Genomic DNA, 6,000 nt, shown 5'->3' with positions numbered 1-6,000 from the left:
CCCAGGAGAAAGCTGAACTCCTGAATGACTACTTCACCTTGGTTATTCACCAGACCAAGAGGAAAACCATGGTAAAGCAGAGGATGAGCAAGGTAGGAACAATTGCCTTCATACTATTGCCAACTGGAAGAGGGCCAGTATTGTGCCCATCCACAAGAAGGACATGAGGGAGGACCCAGGTAACTGTAGGCCAGTCAACCTAACATGCATCCTAGGGAACATCCTAGAAAAGTTCATCAAGTCTATTTGCGATAAGCTTGCAGATGTTAACATTCTGAATGACAGCTAGCATGGCTTCATCACAGGGAGGGCTTGTCTTACCAACCTCATCTCCTCCTATGACCAGGTAATTCACCACCTGCAGACAGAGCAGGTTGACATTGTATCGCTTGACTTCCAAAAGGCCTTTGATCTAGTATTCCGTAATGTCCTCATGAGAAAATTGGAGGATTGTGGGCTTAACTCTGAGACGGTCAGGCAGGTGAGAAATTAGCTGCAGGAAAAAGCCCAGAGACTCATAGTTAGTGAATGGATCTGTGTCATCCTGGCGAGAAGTGGGTAGTGGTGTCCTGTAGGGGTTGGTGTTTGGTCCAGTACTTTTCAACATCTTTATTAACAATTTGGATATGGGGGTGAAAAGTTCACCGGCCAAGTTCATGGATGGCACCAAGTTATGGGGGAGCATGGTCATGCTTGAAGATAGGCTACAGATACAGGAGGACCTGGACGGCTGGCAAGTTGGGTGGATCGGAATCTGATGAAGCTCAATGTCGAGAAATGTAAAGTGCTCCACCTGGGGATGAGCAGCCTCCAACACACCTACAGGCTTGGCGGCACCAAACTGACCAGCACCACGAATGAAAGGGACCTGGGGGTAATAATAGACCACAGTATGAATATGAGCCGGCACTATGATGCTGTAGCCAGTAGGGCAAATAATAGTCTGGCATGCATCAATCGACGCATCTCCAGCAAAACCAAGGAGGTGATTCTTCTGCTCTACTCAGCACTGGTGAGACTGTAGTTGTAGTTGGAGTACTGCATCCAGTTCTGGGCACCACACTTTAACAAGGACATGGACAAGCCTGAGAGAGTCCAAAAAAGAGCTACCCATATAATCAGAGTCTTAAAAGGCAAGCCATACGAGGAAAGGCTCAGGGGTCTGGGACACTTCAGCCTGAGGAAAAGAAGGCTGAACGGGGACCTGGTAGCAGCTTAATGCTACACTAGGGGAGTACATCAAGGGCTTGGTGAGCAACTGTTCACCAGGGCACCTGAGGGAAAAACCAGGAGTAATGGCCACAAACTCCTGGAAGATCAATTCAGACTCAACATTGAAAAACTTCTTCACAGTCAGGATGTCCAGACTGTAAAATAAGTTTCCTTCAGAGGTCGTGCAACCACCTACCCTGGAGATCTTCAAGAGGAGACTAGACAGTCACCTTGCTGGGGTCACCAGACCCCCAGTTATCTTTCTGGCTTGCTGCAGGGGGCTGGACCCGACGATCTTCTGAGGTCCCTTCTGGCCTTACAATCTATGAATCTGTTTTAAACTTCTTTCTTCACCGTGTTTCTGGTGTTACTTTTATTTAAATTTCCTGCTTATCCAGGGTTCTACATAGCCTGCACCTTTGCTCCCTTCTTTTATTTTTGTCAATATTTACATGCTTAATTCTCGCAGTGGCTTATGTATCCCAAATAAAATCCTAGAGGCTCATGACCAATGGCCATTTTGTGAGATTCTCACATGCAAAAGACTTCCTTCCTGAGAGAGGATGATATTGAGGATATTTTTTCTTCTCCTTTCTCTTCAGTCTGTGCTTATACAAGTACAGCATCAGCTCAATGGGCAGAGGTCATGGTTGTAATCTTGAGGAGAGCTGAGAAAGGCTTGTTTATTAGTCTGAATATCTACTGAAGAGAACACTACAATCTTAATAATGAAACTTTGGGAAATGTGACCCTTCAATTAACTGCATTATTAATGTTATGACCGTCAAGAAACTGCATGCAGGGGTTAATAATAGTTCATTTCCTTTGGATGCTCATGATATTTATTACTCGAAACTTTCTAGTTAATTACACAAATCATGCATCATTCACTTCTGAAGCTCATACAGACTCTTAAACAAATGTTTATTGCATGTGGTAAAGCGGGGTGTCAAACATAAGGCGCATGGGTTGGATCTGGCCCATGGAGCCACTCTATCAGGCCCACCAGGCTACTGGTCAGCCACTGGAAGTTGGGGAGAGTAGCCAGTGGGGAATGGCTTTCTGCAGAATCTGGGACCCTTGAGCCCTGGTGTGCATGGCAGTCAGCAGCAGGAGGGTGATTGAGGGCTGATACAGTCCAGGTCAACCTTCAACCTCTTCTCCCATCACCACTGAAGCAGCCCTACTTTCTTGGCCAATGGCCCTGCTGCTTCCCTTTGCCCCCATGCCAGAGCTGGAGCCAGAACTCCCATAGTTACTGTGTAACCCATATGCTGCCACCATTGCACAAGGCCTGTGGTGGCAGCAGCAGCAGCTTCAATTCTGGTATGGGGTATGTAGCACACGGCAAGAGCTGGTGCTGCTACCACTGCTGCTGTGCACACCAAGCAGGAGCTGGAACTGGGGCTGCCACCACTTCTACCAGAGCCACCTCATACCCTGGGCTGGATCTGGCCTGCAAGGAGCCCTGTGGTCCAGATCCAGCCCTATGTATGAAGTGAGTTTGACACCCCTACAGGAAAACATTATACTCACCTTTATTCAAACACTTTCTGTATCTCCTTTGGCAGGAAACTTTCTATTACTTGTGAAAAAAATGAAAAAATGTTGGCCATCCTGTATGTAGGATTATTTTTGTGGTGATGCTGTCTCTGTTATGGAGAGGAGCTTGGTGTTTGCAATAACTCTTGTAAAGGTGTCAGCAAACACATAGTTACATTCTGAAGTGAACATTTCTGTTTTAACTTCTGATGCAAAAAGCTGCACTTTATCATCAGTGGTTAATATTGTAAATCTAAATGTTGTACATTATGGCTAATTATCTAATACTATAATACTATTTTTATTTACTTTGTTTCTTGGAAACAATGAAGTATTTCTATAGTTTCTGAAGTTTGAAATGTTCTAAATTTCTAAATAAAATTTTCCAAATAACTAACTATATACATTTGCATATAAGACAAATGTGCAGCGTGTGTATGTTTGGAAGTGGGGAACAAACTCGTGTGGTCTCCCAACTTTCCAAGCAATTATGTGATTCCAGCATTTGTAGGACTTCAGCAAAGCATCAAAAGTTATGGGCTTGTGATAAAATCATAGAAGTTGGTAACATTTTAACAGGTTTCATTGGAGAAGCAGATTGGAGATTGATCTAAACAGTGCCAGTTATGAATTGGTTTGAATATGTAGACTATAGTTTATCAAGAACCTAGAAAAACCTGTCAAAATTATTTCATTAAAGATTTTTTTTATATTAATCTGATTAGAATGATGTTTAACCATTCTCCTTTGGGTGAATTCAAAGTTGGGTTTTGTAGCTGAAAGGCCAGTGGCTAATTTTGTGAACAATCTTGCCTGTGAAATATTCCATTATTTAAAAAATATTTATTTGATAAATGATCTGTCAACGATTTATGAAGTTAACATTTCTTTTCATCGGTAAAGTAACTGTTGAGGTTACAAGTTAAACAGTGCCAAAGTTAGTGAAGACTACAGCATACTTCACTGTTCATTCAATGCAAACATGTCTGCTTTAACTAGTTTCAGTGTAGCTGTTACAATTTTCATCCATAATATATGATCAGTTTATAAGGATTTCCTTTGCATGTGTGAAACGCATTTAATGTTAACATTCACAAATTGGAGTTAGTTAGAAATAATGCACTGATAGATGTAAAAGAGTGTAAATGACTCCTTTGTGTTGAACCTGCAAAACTGATAAGTTACTCATTTAAAAAAGCCCACATTTGCACCATTTTTACTGACATTACTTGTATCCCAGGGATAACATTCTTTGTTCCTCTTTATGTAAATTAACAATCTTTAGCCAGTTCTGTGTCAGAAATAAATAGTTGAAGGAGCTCTCGGACAACATTTATTTTGTATGTACGTTAATGGGCACTTCCATTTTTCCTGGAGGCTAGAATCCACTTTGAAATTCATGTTTGATAAATTCCCTGGCTTTCCAAGTAATTTAGCTGTCTATAGGGCTGTTGATCCTTTGAGTGTATTGCTGAACCATTGGGACTTGCGCACCACATCTGCATATCCAAGTTCAAATATATACTCAAGATGATTGGTTTAAACTTTAAGTTGTTGATCTTATTCCTGTTAGATTTGTTAGACTGTCTCCCATTTCATTTCTAAAATCTGTACCTAATCCGTAAATACCCTTCTTAAATATATCTCCACTAAATTCACTGATTGAGTTAGTAAAAGAATCGTTTTGTAAGCATAGTGTGAAATTAATATTCAGCGTAGCACAATAATCTTAAGACAAAAATCAGGTTGATAGTGTGTATATAACTTAGAATTTGAACAGGGCACTTAAGGATCAAATGTTTTATTACATCAGTGTGCTACTTTCCAAACTAAAAAGAGTCTCCTTGAAAAATCATGCCCCACCTTCTGAGCATTCAACAAAGGCTTACATTTCTTGAGGTGATCATTAGGTGATAAATTATTGGACAGTGATTCAATTAGTATTGCCTAGTCAGCCTTTCTAAGACAGGCTAGACTTTTCTTTTTGCAGTTTTTGGCCAGAAGCTAGAGTGGGCCTAAAGTTGCTATTAATACATTGAGCAAGAACGGACAAAACAACAGATGCAAGATAAAAAATTCACTGCACTTTGAGAGCTCCTGCAAGAAACAGCCATCTGCAAGTTTGAGCCAGACCTGTCTCAAATACAAACTGTCCTGAACTGCTGTGCAAACCTCTGTAGGCCTGAGACACTCCTCTCCTGCCATATGTCCTCCTTCTGTTCTAAATGTTGTACATATTTTGGTCAGGTATGCCATATTTCAGGGCTATTTTATTTTGTTCAGCTGCTGTGCAACACAAAAGGATATTCATGTGAGTTCTGTAAATACAAGGGCTTGAGTATCTGTTCCTGTTAGCAATTTTCACTTATTCTTGCTTAAGCTCCTTTCAGAACTAAAGGGATGCACTTTTCACATAAAGAAATTAGGGCATTTGAAATGTAACTTATGGATATAAATACATTGAAATCTCTTTTTGGTCACAGTATCATCAGTTTTAACAAAGCATTACTTGTTTTGTCTTTTGCTCTGAACAGCTTCAGGTATAATTTGATCTGAAATTACATCTTTCTGACTTTGAAATCACCACAAATGATTTAAACAGTGCTTAAGAGGAGCACAAATTCCAAGTTGCCTAGCTTTATTATTTTATTTTTGCAACTAGGTGTTTCACATTCCATGAAACATGGAACTTTTTAAAAGTTCCATGAAAGAAGTCTTGTCTTGGGGGTAACTATACTTTTACAGAGAATGGTTTTGCTAGATGCATAGCAAAGATGCAGAGGATTTTTTTCTTTATTTACATTTCTATTTTGAATTACCTCGTTTCACTTAGCTAAATTTCTAAGAAAATCCAAGTAAGTACACAGTACAATATTTTTTTAATGACCTGTTCTGGCATTTGATACATTTTGACCAAACTTAAGCTTCTCTTCCGTTTTTCTTTTTGCTATGTCTTGTGAGGAAATTATTCTTCTGTGTGGCCTGTCAAGCCAAGACCCTGTAATTTCCTTGCTTTAGCTTATATGACCAATCTGGCCAATAGTACCATGATTCAAATTTACAGTCTCTGGGGCTATATTTTAATAGAAATTTTTGCACATGTTAAAGCTTAACTCTGGGTTGTAACATTCTTATTGTATCATCAAGGCTTAACCAACTGATTTTATTAGCCGCAAAATAAAAATGTTAGGAAATTTCTATTTTTATGCCAGGTATATAGACTATCCTTGCCCTGCTTTACTGATG

This window comes from Gavialis gangeticus, unplaced genomic scaffold (assembly GCF_001723915.1).
Source record: "Gavialis gangeticus isolate Ggan-Ray unplaced genomic scaffold, GavGan_comp1, whole genome shotgun sequence".
Classification (NCBI taxonomy): Eukaryota; Metazoa; Chordata; order Crocodylia; family Gavialidae; genus Gavialis; species Gavialis gangeticus.
The sequence above is the reverse complement of the archived record's forward strand: the minus strand, read 5'-3'. Positions refer to the sequence as shown.